Here is a 17,652-nt window from a genome sequence, read left to right as displayed (position 1 = left end):
TATAAACTCAACTCCTACTCTGCTTATTCAGGGAAGATTCCTTGTGCGTGCTGAATCAAGTCTAGCCCTCAGATCCCGAGCTGCAGTCAAAACAGCCAGTGACACAGCAGATGCACTCAGCAGGTGATGGCAGAGGAGTGCTCCTATACCTTGAAAATATGAACTTGTTCCTGCTGTAGAGGTTCTGTCTGAGCACAGAACCTCTGTTCGACTCTAATCCCAGTGCTGAGCTAATATATCTAATGGCTTCTGAAGAGCTACCTTGTGCACACTAAGGGAATCAGCACTTCTGAGAGCCTTCAGCCACCAGAACCAGAGTAGCTTTGCTGCAGAAAGGAAGTAGAAGTGGGAGATTTGAGCAGCAAGGAGAGAAGAGCTTCTGGCTTAGGCGCTGATTTAGAATACTCATAGTCCAGGCTGGCTTCCCAATTCCTGCGCAGACTTACTAAATATTCATAGAGATGAGAACCTTTATGATGCCTGACTTGGAGAGTAAACTCTTGGGCAGAGAGACTCCTGCATTATTAATTTTCCCTTTTTTTGATTTTCTCTTTTTTTGCCGTTTCTTTTCTTCTTTGCTTCTGTTTTGTGAGGTTTTTTTACTCAGTTTGAATTAAAATGCAGGAGACTGAGAATTCATCTTAGGACTTGGTTATTATATCTTATCTATAATACAGCTGCACAGAGTGTGCTTTCAAGTTAACAAGGTGGAACATGGCCATGAGTTCTAACTTCCAAGGTTTTTTAAGGTCTAAATTAACCAATTATGAAATACTAAGTAATATGTTTTTATTTATAATCCAATTACTAACTTTTCATGTCCCGCTGTGCGGGACTTTTGACCCAATAGCATAACCCCTAGATTTGTGAAGAAGAAGGAGAAAGGAGAAAGGAGAAAGGAAGAAGAAGATCCACACCCAAATTCCTCCATATTGTAACCTATATCCCCTAAACCTAATTTTCCACATCTCTACATATTCCACCCAGTGATATAAGTTTTAATTGCACAGTAACAACCTCAGTGTTATAACACAATTTAGGGAGCTTTTCCTAAGGTTTCAGGTCAAATACAGTGTGATTCTGAGGATCACTGCTTGTCAGCACTGAAAGGCTGAAATTCTCAGAACCCAGGGTTCCACCACTGCATGTTATATACATGTGCTTTTCACTTATATTTATGAGGTTCTGACACATAGGGTAATTTGAATAAATTTTGAGTGGGGTAGCTGAGCGAAATAAATCAGAGTTGGGCTAAAATTGGTTTCAACTGATCCATAGTAGAGATATATGGGGTTTATTTGCATTCACAAGGAAAACTGTAAAATTTTGCTCTGGTTTGTGGAACATACTTTAGTCAACTCAAAATGAAATCTTTCCTTCGTATAGTGAAAAAGCAAGTTAAATAGTAGATTTATAAAATAGCTGATGGTAGTGGCCACCTCTTCTGCAAACACAAGCACTCATGTAGGCAGTGTAAAACCCACATCTGAAAGGATGTGACCCACACCTCTCATTTCCCACAGAAGCATCTTCTCCAAACTGTTTTACATCCACCAGATTTAGTCAAAGAGAAGAACTGTGTCTAATGTTGTGATCTCTTTTGATCTCATTGTAAAGTGAATACATTTCTGACATGCTGAAATAGTTCCTTTCTATGTTAACAACATTAACATAATTTTTGGTTCAGCCAAACTATACTGCAAAGTTGATGGACAGCTAATCACTCTAAACATGTGCTGAAAGAGGTCAGTTGTCAGCATCTCTTATTAGTGTTTGTGGTTTATTTGAATTGTTCAGTGGACTTCTATAAATAGGATATAATCTCCTATTGAAATCTATAGAGAGTGGAAAAAGCATACAAATGACACCAGCCTCCTGTGTACTTTTATAGGAGGACTTACAGTGATGGGAGTCTTTTTGCTGTAAAAATGTTTTTGTGAAGTCTGAAACAAGCATAAGTTGACTCATGCAAGAAAAATTGAATCATAAAGAATAGCTATTTAAACATACACAGAAATGAACCCAAACACCTTCATTAGTGTCTGCAAATTGTCAAATTGACTCTCACCACCATATAAGCTGGCCAGTCCCCACCAATGGAGAAAGAAGAGCTAAAAAGAGAAAGAAAGAATGGCAGATGGGACAAAGAATTGATAATACAAAAACTGTTAACTCTGCTGCCTTCAAAACTAAGACTTTTTGGAGGTCTGCAGTTCAATTTATGTCAGATGTTCTGAGAAAACACATCAAACTTTTGAATATGGATCATGGTGCAACATGAAATTCTAAACAAATACCTGCAGTGGTGCATTGCCCATCTCATTCCAGAAAGGAATGCATCTTTCTTCATCTTTTCCTAATGTTCTTCTGTGCTTCCTTGTCGTCTTGTCATCATAATTCAGGGTCCATCCTGCCAGATGCTGAGCTCGCCGTGGTGCTCATGCTGCCAAGAGCTGAGTGCCCTTGAAGCCATTGTTCTCTTGAGTTTTGTCACAGGATCTCTGTTTTCCTTGGTTTCCAAGGTTTCCTGATGGCCAGCAATATTATATGGTGATAAACAATAGTATGAGCTGTTCTTTAGAAGGAGGGAGAGAAAGAGGAGGGAGAGAAGGAAGGAAGAAAGGAAAGAAGGAAAGATGGGGAGAAAAGGAAGAAGAAGGGTTACGGGGAACAAAGGGAGGGAAAGAGTGGAAAGGGAATTGCTTCCTGGACAGCATTTTTTCTGGCAAATCCCAGGATCCCTGATCAATGCCAGAGTTGAGCATTCAGCAGCCACTGAGCACTGGACTGTGTCATTTCCAGTGTGCCATGAAAGCATATCCACTCACCATGGAGACAGGAAGGACAGTGTGTGACTCCTGTAGGACAGCTGCACAGCTTTGCCAGCTGCAGTGCTGTCATTACACCCTGATGTAATGTAGGATGGACAGGAAAACCCCAAACCTGTTCCTTGCACTCTTCCTTAGTCTGACCTGAGGGGAGGAAGGAGGTTTGACTCACCAGGAAATATGAGTGATATATTTTATGGGAATGGCCTTTGCTGCTGGTGCAGCTCCTGTATTAGCCACGTGCTGCCCTTTTTCTGGGTTTTGCTGAGCACACTGCTAGTGCCTGGGGCCTTTGGCTTCCCTGGACTGGGACAAACCAGCTCATCTCCCTGAAAGTAGCCCCTCAGGATGTAGAGACTGGGGAGAAAGGACAAGCCAGCTAGAAAAGAGTTATTATTGTGCAGTGAAGTATCAGATGGAGTTGGACACCAACCAGGGCCTGTCTGCAGAGTCGTGGTGATAGGGAATCATTCTTCTCCACAGAAGCTGCTCCTACCACAGGCTGCATGTCTGTACTTCTCCTCAGGCAGCCTTCCTTCAAACCAGGGTTTGGTGAGAGTACATCAGGTGCTCTGTTTTTTACACCACTTCCAGGTTCGTGGCAGGTGATGTAATCTCTCTTGAAATAGGAGTGATAATAGAAGAGTACCAAAAAAATCCAGAGGAGACAAGTTAGTTGTCATCATTTCCAAACAAAGCGATGATAACTAAGCATTTGATTAAAAAAAAGATAAAGATGGATATTAAAAAGGCCTCATAGGGGCATTTTAAATCTGTAATTGAGGCTGAATAAAATGGTACAATACAGCTCTGTTAAGTCATAATCCTCCTTGTGTTTTTGTCATTTGGGAGCAGAGAAATGTAGAATTTTCCAAAGCATAAAAATGGATGTAGAAACACAAATATTAGTTGTTTTCAGCCACTTCAGTGTGAAATGAATTTATAGGTACTATGACGATACTAATATGTATCTTGTCAGCATTCAGCAGATGCCACAAGAAAATTAAAATTTTTGGTACGGCAAGATACAGATCAAGGATGAAAAAAGCACAGTATGATGACACTATATTTCCACTTCCTGGGCTTAAAGTAATTAGAAATAACCAAAACTTATTTTTTCAGTATTTCTGCTGCTAAGAAATACTGCGTCAAGATTTGCTGAGAATAACCAGAGAGACAAAATCAGGACATTCCCTACCGCCCTCATCTCCTACCTTGTAAAGGCTTACTGTATATGTACCTACATCTGTCCTACCAGACATTCTGAGAGTTATTTCATGTGCAAAGGAACTGATTTACTTTGCCAAAAGCTCAACCTGCTGCTGCTACTGCTTGAAGTTTGTCACATGAGGCAGATACTGGAGAATCCCTTTCCATTTTGCTGAATCCATGAAGACGAAGCTGAAAAATGAACATTTCCATGGACTCAGTTGCAAATATTTGCAGAAATTCTCTCCTTCCCACCACTTTATTTTTGAAGAATCCTTCAGCAACCATTCTGCAGTTTCCAGCATCACCCTACCAAATTGACTGGAACCAATTGCTTCCAACAAATTTCCGAAGTTTCTTCAGGAAGAAGAAGAAGAAGAAGAGGGATGAAAAACTTTGCCAGAGCTCTCCTCAAAAAAATTAGCACCTATGCCCATGGCCCAGGGTTGATCTGGCAAAACTTGATCAGCTTTTTCTTCTAGTAGAGGCACAAAAGGAGCGGCAGCAGCAGCAGCTTTTCTATCACATACTGAAGGGACAAGAGAAGTTGAGACTGCCAAGTCAACTGTTGTCTGGAACAGAAACTCAAAATGTTTCTGAGGAGGAAGGCTCCATTTTCAATCTATTTTCTCAGTTTGACTAAAATCTCCAGCTGTGGCCCTTTACCTGACCAGCCAGGCCTTGTCCTGCTAGACAAGATGCAACATGAGAAGCAGTGGTGCCAGCTGCCAGGGGAGCCCAACTGATAGTTCTCAAATGTCACCACAACACCCATGATCACATCACAGCGTGGCCTCTGTCTTTTGGCAAAAACGAAGCAGAGGCAGAAGAAGTTGCTAAATCACAGTGGTTGTTTTTCATTTATAAAGCTGCAGATGTTTTGAGCCAAGGGTCAGGAAGCAAATAAAGCTGTGTTTGCATTTCATAAGTCCTGAAAGGTCGCTGCTGCATCCAGTTGTCTCTGGGAGCTGGTCCCACAGGAGGATGAGGAAAAGTGTTAGGAGTAGCAGTGCCCCAAACTTGAACTTTTTCAGCTGGGCACCTTTCACCCATGCAGAAATGTTTGTACTCTTTTTGTTCTTGAGGCGAAGCTCCTGCTTCACTGCCTGGGCAAAGAGCTTTGAGCAGCAGGGCTGGGGCTGCAGCTACTGCCTGACTGCTGTGCTTGTGGGGCTGCTTCTCCTCGAGGCATGGCTTCCCCTTCTCCATGTGGCTCCCTGACTGGCACCTCCTGGCCTCCTTTACGTACCTACGGGTTCTGCAGCTAAAAGACGTGATGTTAAAAGAAAACAGAAATCTGTTTTCTGTGTCTCTCCATTTCTCTGTAGAATAGCCCAGCTCTGTGGTTTCATTAGCACTGCTTCAGGTACTGAGGTGATACTCTCAACTTCCAGCAGTGTCTCAGTGGCTGCTCCATAAGATTAACTGTGAATAAAAGGTTACCTGAGTACATTTTCAAATTTAAATAAACAGGAGCTACTCATGCCAGCCCTTTCTTGGGTGGGTTTCATGTGCCTTTATTTGATATTTATCCTTCAGGAACCCAAACAGCAAAACCAATGATGCTCCACTGCGCTTTTAGATTCAACCCTCTCTGCAAGACTGCATGTCTTTCAGTAAAGGAAAAATTTGATTCAATGCCTGCAGGAGTCAGTGCTTCTCTTCCCTTCAGCATTTGGGTCTGACTCCATGAGTTTTATGAAACACTAACAGCAGCGTGAGGACAAGAGATGTGAGCCCAAGAAGTACTGGAATAGTATGAGCAGAGCTAATAAAGGCTGGGAGTTTGGGCAGAGCAAGAAGGGTTTCCTTGAGCTGCCTGAAACCCATGGAAGGCCTGGCTCAGATAGCCACACAGAGCAAATTGTCTGGACTTTGCTGTTCACCTGCAGGGAGATGGAAAACAAAGGCTGCCCATGTGGCAGGGCCAAGCTGAGCTGAGGCAGCTGCAGATAAATTACTACAACAAGAGCTCGGACAGTAAAAGAACAGCCAGTCACAGGACAAGTACAAGTAACGTACCCAGTGTCTTGGCTTCACTGAACTTCATCATGCAAATGTAACCATGAGAAAACAGGAATGAGGAAAAAGGCTTTAGCTATTTTTGTCAGTCCTTCTCTGTAAATACAAGAGCCAAGGCCATCAATGCAGTCCTGAGACCCCAGGGTGGTCCTGGCTTGGGCTTGTGGGCAAGAAAACCCTTATTGCTTTCTCTGCTGCTGCTTCCCTGCACTGTGTTGGGCATCAGTTCTCTCTCCATTGCTCTCCATTTTCTGATTTGTGCCATGGGCAGGACTGGCCTCCCCACTGCCCAATGCTCGGAGCTCTTCCATCTGCAGAGAGTTACCTATTCATTCATCCTGTTTACATTGCATCGGCTTGTTAAAAGAAAGGCTGGTCCAGTATGCTTACTTTAAATGTGGATGGAAAAAATGATATCTGCCCAGTGGAAACTGATTTGAATTCAGCATATTATTTAGCACCTTGTATGTAAATCCTTGCTTTCGATCTCTGAATAGTACAAGTGAAAATAGGAAATGTGGAAAAAAGTACTTCCTCAGAAGCAGAAGGGATTTTGAACTGAATTCTGGAAGAGAGAACTTGATAAGTTTCTGTCCCAGAGACAGATGAATTTCTAATTTGGGTGTACAGTGTAAGACCTGATCTGTAGCCTATTCAAATCAGTAGGTATTTTTCTTTGGACATAACAAGCTAACATATGCAGACTATAATTTGTGTTTCTAGCTACAGTTGTTAGCCTTTTGGGGGTTTTTCATGGATTATCTAAGTGACAGAGAAAGAGCCAAGACTTATTTCAGGTGGGATATAATCAACTTTATGTGAGTCTTCCCAGGGATTGATCTGGTTTATTATTCTGCTTATTTCAAATGTAAGCAAAATTAATTAGAGGCTTTCAAATCCTGCTGGTACTCAGAATTGCTGCAATAATTTTGCACTTATTGATGAAAAGCTTCCATAATTTTAAATGCTTAAGCATATCAACATAAAATATTTGACTGTAAGCTCATCCTTCTGTAATGATTTGGAAAACTGAGTGCTGTAATAGCTATTCCAGATTCATTTACCTGCAATACAGCTAATGTCTCAATTAAACCAAATCAACCAAAACTCATCAACATTTATGCTCACGAGTGTGTTATGCACACTTTGAAATGTTTGAAAATGAAAATGAAAATTATTCCAAAACCAACCCATCAGGACTACCCTTCTAAAGACAGCATTTATCATTGAGAGCAGGTTAGACCACGTGTGGGCTTTTTAAACCAGTACTTTGTTTGAGACAGAACTTGACAAACCCCCTGAAGTTTTTAGATAATTCAAGGCCCAACCTTCCCTTTTTACAACTTACTGTACCAGGCAAATGGTAATATTCACCCCAAGGAAAAAAAAACCACTCTGAGAATCATTTAAGCATTAGGAGTGGGAGAGCATAATTTTGAGGGGAAAAGATGAATGTCATTAATCAGGTTTTTAACAGAAAATGAAGTGCAGTGCTGACTTCAGGCATTATCTATCTCTGGTAAACCTGGTAGATGACATCTCTTAACAACTGCCAAGCAAATTTCATCAACAGAAATTTGTCTCTTGTTTGATCTCTTGTCAGCAAGAGATCCTTGCACTCTTCCTGCAAGGATCATCATCCTTTTTCTGGATGTCCGGAAGCTGAGACACATTTTGTTTTCAGGTAAATGCAATTGAAATGTGTGTTCATATTGACAGCCTGCATCTGAGGGACTCCAAACTCCTTCCATCCATCTTCCATCTAAAATGAAAATCTATTTGTTCAATTACCTTAGGACATGGAAGCTGCCCCAGCACTACTTTCCCTCTAAAGAAAAAGGGATGAATCCCTCTTTTGTCAGGCCTGTAAGGACTCCCCTGGTCCTTGCAGTATATTTTTCTTGGATGCATTGCAACTGTAGGTGCTACTAAGTGTCTTGCCAAGGAAGTAAAGTTTTCCATCACAGAGCAAACAAGTTGGGAATATGGGAAAACAGAGGCAAGGAGTGTTACATTTCTGTGGAGAGACTCAGCTGGCCACCAGCCAGCAAAGCCATCACTGCAGCTGTTTAGTTAAAAAAGAGAGAAATGTAATATTTGATGACAATCTAATGTCAAAGTCCATGACATCACCTGCCTCCAGCTGCTGATTAATCATGTGAAAGAAATTAGTTTGGACATGAAAGAGTGTGAATCTAACTACTGGGACAAATAACTGTGTTCAGAAAGGAAGGAGGAGGAAAGAACTTAGCAAATGTTTGGTCAAACGGTTTCTTTTAGAACAGCCCCAACCCCGATTCTCTCTGTCCCTGTAAAATTTGCTACTAAATCCTCATGGTCTGATTTCACTCCTCTAAGATTCAGTCTTTTCGCTTCCATGGAATTATTACAGGTTTCTCCATGAGCAGAACTGTCCATCAGCTTGATGGACTGGAGGTGAGAAAAAGGCATGGAGGGAACATTAAACCACTGACAAATTCGCAGTTTCAGTGAGGCCGAGCAGTGAAAGAGTCACTGGTGTGTGTCTCAAGAATTTTGGGAAGGCTTTCTAGGGCACTCACCACTTCCAGTAACATGGGCATTTTGTCTCTCATTCTCCTTAGCTCAGCTTTCAGAAGTGTTCCTAAGAGTTCACAGGACTTGTGTATACTTGTCACTTTCCATCCAGTTGATTTCCCTGGGAGAGGATGGGAATGTGACAGTGCAGGTAGTTCAGGGCTTTCAAGTTAGGAGTTGGGAAGTGTTAGAGGCCATGTAAAAATCTCTGCAGGTGAGATCACTGTTTAGGCAGTAAATCTGATGGCTGGCCTTTTCTTAGTTGTTAGAGTTCATCTCCTCCTCTCTGGTGGTCTCAAGAGTGCAAAGGAAAGCCTTCTGCAGCAAAATGGAAGCTGACTTGTAGAAGACCAAAGTTTCACCTGTTATTCTGAAGTCCCTTCCAGTGTCCCTCCAGCAACTATAATGGAATGACATCCAGGGGAGAGCTGGGCCCAGCTTATTGAGAAGTGCAGTGAGGATGAACTCCATTCTCTGGTTCATCACTGATGCCCCACTTTCTAGATTGCTAAGGCAGCCTCCAACTGTCTTTCTTGGAGGTTTCATGTCTGAGCACACTCATGATGTTTCCTCCAAAATCAGGGCCCTGCCTAACTCAACAGCCTCACATAGGATCTGTTCCTGCAAATAATCCAAATTTCCACTTGTCTAACTTCAAAGTCTGTTCCATCCACTGTAATAAATCTCAGCCTGCTCCATTTTCCTCTTCATCTCTCTTTGAAACAATTGAAATGGCAGATCATTCCCCAATGACCACTGTGGCTGGTGACGCAAATGGCACCTCACTGGATCCAGTAAGTCTTGTTCAGCCCCATCCATCATCTTAACAGGGAAGAAGAGATGTTAGGCAAACTGTCTCTTAATGAAAGATAGGGCTGTAAAAAAGGAAAATATTTCATTGTTTCAACAATTTGTTCCTTTTAGGAAATGCCACATATGTAAAACAGAAGGAAACAAAGTGGTTGGGGTTTTTTTGTTGTGTTTTGTTTGTTTTTGTTTTAACATAAAACATTTGCAATCCAGTCTAAAAAAATGATCTTGAGAAGACTTAAAGAAATTTGCTTGTGTAGCTAAGGAATGAAATTAGTGTCTCTGCCAAGTGATGGGTGTTTCCAGGATACTGTGTCTCCTACCAGAAAGGGTTATTCCAAGGCATTTCTCTGGCAGCTTTTATTAATCTCCGTCTCTCTGAGCCAGAAGACAGGAAGATGTCAGACATCTGTGCTCTTGCACTGTTCCCGTTTTCCTATTCAGGACAAGGCTGTCCTCAGCCAGTGAGAGAGAACGTAAAGGAACTGGCAAAGCTCAAACATTTTGTCAAAGGGAGACACATTTTTAAAGTTAATCCTTAGTGCTCTGTCCGGGTGCTCTCTTCCCGCTCCTCATAAAACAGTCCTGAAGAAAAACAGTTTCAGTCTGTTCCCAGCGGAGAGAAGATCACGACAGCTGCCAGCTTTTCCAGTGCCTCCAGCTGGGGGTGCAGGCTGTGTCCACAAAGGGTGAAGAGACATCAAAGAAGCCACCATCTCTGAGGGCAAAGCTTCCCACCTGGCACTGGAACCAGCAGAGCCTCACCAGCTCTCCTGGTCCTCCCATTTCCACGCTCTTTCTGTCCAGGCAGGTGTCTCTCTGTCCCACTTGCCAGACAAGTCCTGCTCTTCTCAAACAGCAGAAGCCCGTGGGCAGAGTGGCTGGAGTGTGGGTGCAGGCCCGGCTGGAGGGAGCCATGGGAGATCCCCACCAGGGAGCAGCTGAGCCTCTTTGTTGTGCCCCTCTGCAGCTCCATCTTCTGCCAGCTCTGCATGGCTCAGGCCAGCCTGAAGTCCTACTTAATCCAGTCTGGAATGCTGCTGTCAAGGATTGTGGGAGAATCTGGTTCAGACATCGAGGGCTACAGGCCCTATAGCTGTGCCCAGAAAGGAGGAGAGCAAAGAATGGAAAAGCAGCGAAGAACAAGTGGGAAGTGAACACAGCATTTCTGCTGAGGACATGCAGGCCCCACATCTCTCCTCGTCTGTACTTGTTTTTGCATCTCATTCAGTTACTAAGGCAAAGAGGTGAATTCTCCTGGGAAGAAAAGACCAGCCAGCTGGAACTCTGTGGTGTCAGTCCCCATCCAGCAGGAAGTGGGGAGAAAATACATAACATTTAGGAATCATTAATGCTGCAGTTTAGCTCATCAGCCCCCATTCAGCAAGATAGGAAATGCATGGTTAATACCTCTCCTCTGGGCCAGTTCTTCATCTTCCCCAGCTGTAGTGTGTTTTTAGTGTCCTAATTTCAAGCAGCCAGACCATGAACTATCTTTCACCTTTTGTAAAGGAAAAGAAGGATGGGGAACCGCTCCCTTGGAGCACAGAGAGTCGTGAATAGTGGCAAACTTCATGGCAGTGAGAGGGACCATCCCAGCTCTCAACATCTGTCTTCTTACTCAGGCACCTAAACATGGGTTTAAATTTCTCAGTTTAGTTACACAGAAGTGAAAACTCCAGTTCTAGTGTTGCCTGGTATTCGAGAGCTCACGGCAGTGGAGTGGGAAATGCCAGTGACCTGAAACTCTGCAGTGGTGACTTAGAAATCTTAGACAAGTGCCCTCTCAGAGAGAAATAACTCTGCTGATCCAGGAGCAACCTGGAAATACCTGAGGGAGGAAGAAGGGCAGCACAAAAGGGAGGCTTGTCCTGGGCATACCAGCCAGAGGAGGTAGAAGCCCAGCAAGGGAAACTGCGTTGCATTGCTCAATTTGCTGCTTAAATCCAGAGCTGGGGAGGCAGCTCAGAGAGCAGTTCACAGCTCCAGGAGGGGATGTCTCCAGAGTGCTCCAAGAGTGGTTATCTCCAGAGCTGGGGCAAGGGGCTGCAGGGAGATAAGGCTCTGACTAGTGTTAGCTGGAGCTGGAGAAGCTGCTCTTGGTGCTATTAAAGTGCCCCCTCATTATGCCTGGGCATATTTGTGTGCATGGATGTATGTACAGAAACTTGTGACACTTCGGAAAATATCCTAGGTGGACATGTGTGCTGTTTTTCTGTAAGGGCTTTACTTACCTCTAGCTGTTCAGAGGACAAGCGTGAGCCAGCATGCAGATCTCAGTCTTTCTGGGAAAGATGTTCTTGCTTGAAGCAATTTTATGTGCAAGGACTGGTGTTTTCCAGTAACTGCTATAACACAGCTGCTTTTCAGAGTCAGGGTCTGCTGACCTTTGCGATTTGTTGCATAGCAATGAACAGTGCTGCATACAGAAAACAGCACAGATAATACTCTGCTGTCTGGCAACATCATTTAGGCATATTTTCATAACTATTGCTTTAGATATTTAAAATTATGAAGACTCGACCTAGACCTGCTGGTTTATTTAACTGTGCTGCACTCATTCAAAGTTCAGCTTTTTTTCCTTTCACAGGCATAGGAACAAAGATAAACATCTGTCCATTATAGCAGTATTATGGTAAATCCTTAAACTATATTATTATACCACGAGCAAAACTAGATTCCTAGAGAAAACCAAAATGCTTTATTTTAAATTAAATGGCTACAGCTCAGTATGAGCTTTAAAATTATTAATCATGTCTTCTTCAGTGCCCTCTCTCTCCCAGTTTTTCAAAACACAGATATCACTCATTGCAGAGTGGAAACTTGGACAGCATTTCTTGTGATTCCATGCTCATCTCATCCCTAAAAGGTGCAGTAGAATCTCACAGCCCCTTCATGTACTACTGATTCCAAAAAAGTCTATGTGACACACACTGCTTACTTGGAAAACAGCTTCTTTTTCCTGCTGTGATCATAGCTATCTCAAATAAATGAAAAGCTGCTCAATTCTGGCTGTGTGTTCACAGTCTAGTGGAGTAACTGTGGCCCATGAATAGGAAAAACTTCTTCAGATAACGAAGCAGTACTGGAGTTCTAATTGTTTTATCTACTCAGCCACAGTCCTGGGTACAACTTTCAGTGGCCTCAAGCCCCAGTGGGGAAGGATTCCCCTTTATGGTTTTAGTTTTACTGAACCTCAGTAAAACTCGACAATACTTACTTGATGTGCTCCTACTGCCTGTAGTTTGGTCTGTGCAAAAAAAAGGAAACATTTATGCTGAATCATGGGTTAGTCCCCAAACATGCACATATGTTTATACTCCTATTATCTGCAAATAGCAGCTGTGAGCCAAAGTGCCCATGTAAAGCCCTGCTGCAGCACAGAGGACCACAGCTGTGACACACACCACCTGCAAAGCAGGGCTCTTCCCTGGCATCCAGAAAAAACAGGAAGGGTGGCATTGAAACAGCTGGCTATACCCAGACATAAAACCAGGCTTTCACATCAGACCTTCACATCTTCACCCTGGAGAGTTTACTAGCTGAGGGAAAGGTACCACAGCCATATATGCATTGCAACAAGAGGAAATGTCATATCCTGTGCTTGTTCAAGAGTTCCTAAACATTCTTGCCTGTAGTGTGTGTATATAACTCCTTGTTAGAGTAATGCACTATGCATAATATTTTCCATATATACATCTTAGCCTCTTGAGCTCTGTAACAGTTCTCCAAAGTCCTTCTGCAAATCCTGAAGCCTGTGAGGCAAACTGACGTCCTTAGTTCAGCGCTAAAGCTCTGCATATGTGTGCTGGGCATGGATGCATGGGATGTATGTATCCCTTCCTTCAAGGCTCCCAGGTGTGTGACCTTCAGGCAGGTCAGACACAAAGTCCCCAGGAGACACAGGATGTCTCAATCCATCCTGCCTGTTCTGCAGGTGGGCAATCGCCTCATTGCTCAGGCCCCACAGCGCAGGAGGGGCAGAGCCCGGAACGGATCACAGAGATCTTTGGCTGCCTTTCCTGGCTGTGCCAAGCTGTAGGTCTCGGTGCAGCACAGGGCAAGGTGCAGCCAGGAATGCGTGGAGGAGGCTCCCAGGGAACAAAACTGGTTCCTTTGTGCTCTGGGTGGCTGTACAAGCTCAGGCAGATGTAGGTGCAGTACACAGGCTGCCCTAAATCACAGTGACTTGCTACAGGTGCCTTTGCAGAGCCCTGTGTTCTTGTTGCCTGAACAGGAGCTGGCACAGAGAATATTAACCAGTCACTGCTTAATTCTGCCCTTATATATGTTCCTGTGGGATAGTGGGAAACTACCAAATGACTGGGTAACCCAGCTCCGAGGTCACTGAGAGCTGGGAAAACCAGCTTCTTTCTGACCTGTTTTACCACGGAAGAAAGGCAAAAAGGCTGATGCAAGATAAGCATCCAGAGGCCTTTTCTCAGGCCTCTGCTTCTCCTGCCAGCCCAGACAGGGCAGATGTGTGCCGTGCCTGTGACAGCCACCTGCCTGAACAGAGACAATTCTCAGCACATAATTCAGTGTTGTATTTTCACTTGTGTCTTCTGTGGCTCTTTTTCTTGTAAAATATTAGCCAGATTTATTTTCTGTCATGCTGGCATGGACACAAAATCAATATGTTGACTGTAGAATTACTCTGTATTTATCCATTTATTTCTGTATTTTACATAAGTCTAAGATTCAACTCACTGGTGAGGAAATGCTGTCAGATACTGACTTCCACTGCAAGGATGCTGACGGTCCTTCTGATGCTGGATGGGATGAACAGTGACAGTTTAGACAACTCATCTTTGAAACACAGGGAAGGCTGTCTTGCCCAACCAGTCCAAAACTTGACAGGGAGTAATAATTTTAAAAATGAATCTTATAATAAAGGAAGAATGGATGGAGGAGGGTACTTGAGGATTGTAGTTGCTTTTTGATTAAATTGTTGCGATTTTTGTTTTGTTTTTACAAAACAAAAATGGATTGATGTTAAGTAGATTTTGGTCCGTTCTGTCCTGTTCTAGCTTTATAATGCAGCCTACACCATATTAATTATGGGTCTTCAAGGATTCAAGTGATTACAACGACCAGTATCTACCATGCAAGTGTTCTCCCCTCTCCACAGAAGGAGGTATTTCTGCAGTACAGGATCTTGTTTCAGTAGGTGTTTTGAATTTGGGGTTTTTTTGCCTGTTACTGTGATTTGGATTGGGGAAGAGGTTCTTCTTCAATTCAGTACATGTGGACCAGGACCTCAACTCCACAGGAAGAGGGTGTATAAAATAGCAAAGGACCGTTCTACTTGTGCTTGAGAGGATCACCAGCACTGTACTGGTCTGCCAGGGTTCCCTGGGCCTTGGAGAGCTGTGTGTGGGAGCAGGCTTGGACAACACTCAAAGCAAAACGTTAACTAAAGGCTGAGAGGAGTAAAACAGCCTTGGCTGTATTGTTCGCTTTTGCTGTCCAGCAATTGCTTCCTGTGCAGCTGATCTCCGCTCCTGCCCAAACAGCCCTCTCATCTGGCTCCACTGGGCATAGGGGCTCCTGCTCCCACTGGTAGCCAAACGTCCGGTTCCTCCCACTGGATCCCACACGGCAGGGCTGTCCCATTGCTCCTACAAAAAGCCACCTCCCCGCGGTGATCAGCAGCCCCGGGCCCGAGGGCACAGCAGCTGTAGCCCAGCTGAGCCACCCATGCTGCTCATGGGGCACAGCGAGCACATTCGCGACAACTATTTTTACATGAAATATGATAATTAACGTATCACAGAGGTGCTGGGAGGCCGCTGACTTTGACAGCTGTGGTATTTCTTTCCCTAGACGCCTCTAGCCAGTGTGTCAGTGGAAGATGTTACACAGTTATGACAGCTCCATGCCCTTCTCTAAGTGTCTGTCCTCACTTTATTTCAGACTAAATACATTCTGCAGTGGGTATATGCCCTTCCTAAGTGGAAGATCCTGTTCATTTTAATGGCTCCACTCCCCTGAATAAGGACAAGACAAAAGTTGCCTGGATCAACTGTTTGCCCTAACCCAGCCTGTTTCAGTATCCTCAAGCACTGTAATGATTTTCTTTGGAAGCAGGAAGTATAAATTCAAATGAAGAACACAGCTTAAGGAGAAGCAAGATCTTTTAACACCCAGCACTGGAGTTTTACTTGAAGAATATACACTGAGATTGCAAGAGAGTCAGAGTGGAATGATCTTTTTGTTCTCTTTGTCCAGCACCTAAGGCAACATTGCCAAAGCCACAGAGAAGGCTCTGCAGCAACATCAAGTAACTACAGCAGTGCTAGTGCCCAGAGTCTGTGTCTGTGAAAGCAACTTTTCTCTTTTCTTGCTTCCATCCTTGTCCCTGAATTGGACTAGCAACCTGTATCATTTGTGTTTTCCATTTAGGCTAACCTCAAACACTTGGTTTCCACTTGATTGGAAACAAGTGTGCTGAAAGCTGTCTGCTCTTTCTTCACTACACAATGTGGACTGCTGCCTGGCTCTGGTCTGGAAACAATTATTTCCCTCATGTACCTACTGGTTCTGAACAGTCAAAGACTTATCCCTACACTTTCTTTTCCTCTATGCACTTTTATTCGCTGCTTCCTTTATAAAGAAAAGATTATCATTGTATGTAATGCCCAAAAAGCAGTTTTAGCTCTGTTCCTTGACAAAATTGCTGCCACGTTTTAAGGCCAGGTCTCCCTTAGGGAGTTTTGTATCTGTAAATGTGCCACAACAAATTCGCCACGCCTTTGTCCTGTTCTGATAGGATGAATTTTTGATGGTGCTTGAATTTGTGGGACTTTTAGAAAGGGTGGGACTTCAGGTACACATTGTGGTTACAGTGGTGTAAATATTCTTCAATAACCCCAAAGAATGTTCAAAACATCCACACACAGATGTGCAGTAATGCTTCCAAGAATTTGCAGATGCTACCAACATAGCATAGTGCAGCTGTTTAAAAAAAGAACATACCTGTTTATCTGCCTGTGTTCCTGGATTTATTCTTTCTTTCAAATGTTCCTACTTTTCGACGTGTGTATGCAGACACGAGGGAATGCGAGCAATGGATGACCAGAATCTGCAGGTATTTGCACACGAGGGTAAGCTTATGCCATGAATAGTACCATTATACTCATCAGGGTCACTTTTCTCAGAGAGATTGATCTCATTCTTTATTTCACAAAGACTAGTTCCCAACTAAGCGCAGACTGTGAGGAAACGAATTGGAGTGGAAAGAGTCTATAAATTTCTTTTCCTGCACTGAATTCAAAATAGCGTTTCTCTTACTGGAAAAACAAATATAAGCTCATTTTGGGTGTCTCTGTCTGCCTGCCTGTGGGACTGGCAGTCCACACCTTCTGCCAATTCGGAGACCTCTCTGCCCCCGTTTATGCTCTAGAGGTTATGTCTTAATTACAGAAAATCTGATCTGCTGTGACATCAATTTCCCTCTTTAGGGGAAATTCCTAGCTGTGAAATCCTAGCAAAGGCAAATTGCTGTTCTTTTTTCTTTTTCTTTTTTTTTTTTTTTCCTTTGGCCAGTCCAAACCAACCCCAAAACTGCCATCTGGGTTTGACCTTGACTACTGCTTTGAGAGTGAATCGGAGAGCCTGCTCTCCTAAAGTGCTGACGGACAGACAACTATTTCCAATGAGTTATCTTGATACAGAACTCAGGCTGTATCACAGCCAAGAGCCTGCTTCTCCTGCCAAGCAGGACCCAAGCCTGGGGGCTGCAGGAGCTGAGGAAGTGCTGTGTCCCTCCATGAATCAAAAAGGATGGACAGTATCCTGAAGGAGTTAGCCGCAGCCCTGCCTAAACCTGGGGCAACACCACAGCAAGTCAATGCGCCGACAACCCTCTCCACAGAGAGGTGTGGGGGTCATCTTACCTCCCTTGGGATGTGCTCACGAAACGTGACAGGGAGGGCTTGGCGCCAGCCTTGGGCTTCTGTGAATGACCAACATGCTGAGAAGCAGCAGGACTGAGCCGTGGTGCCTGGGGAAGGGGGATGCCGGGGGAAATGGCTGGGTTAGTCGGTGCCTTCGAGCCGGGTGCCTGGGGAGGTGGGTGGCCTTTAGCTCCGCGTTCCTGGCGCTGCCGGCACCACCCTGTGCCTTGACCGCTGTGCCCGGGGAGGAACAGAGCGGCCAGCAGCGCTGGGAGGCCGGGATGCGGAGGCGAGGCGGGGGATGTCCCCCCGCGCGGGCGGTGCCGGGG

The 17,652-nt window shown here is 44.1% G+C and overlaps 1 long non-coding RNA gene across 1 annotated transcript; it reads right to left on the bottom strand.

Annotated features, from left to right (window-relative positions):
* Positions 1-4,911: 4,911 nt before the first annotated feature.
* Positions 4,912-17,644, bottom strand: LOC120411810. Its single transcript, XR_005604359.1, has 4 exons — positions 17,324-17,644; positions 16,404-16,509; positions 11,660-11,844; positions 4,912-11,054 (listed from the first exon to the last, which is right to left on the bottom strand). It is a non-coding gene; the product is annotated as an uncharacterized LOC120411810 (long non-coding RNA).
* Between the last annotated feature and the right edge of the window lie 8 nt (positions 17,645-17,652).

The sequence above is a fragment of the Corvus cornix genome, chromosome 3, assembly GCF_000738735.6.
Source record: "Corvus cornix cornix isolate S_Up_H32 chromosome 3, ASM73873v5, whole genome shotgun sequence".
In the NCBI taxonomy this organism is placed as follows: Eukaryota; Metazoa; Chordata; class Aves; order Passeriformes; family Corvidae; genus Corvus; species Corvus cornix.
The sequence above is the reverse complement of the archived record's forward strand: the minus strand, read 5'-3'. Positions and strand labels throughout refer to the sequence as shown.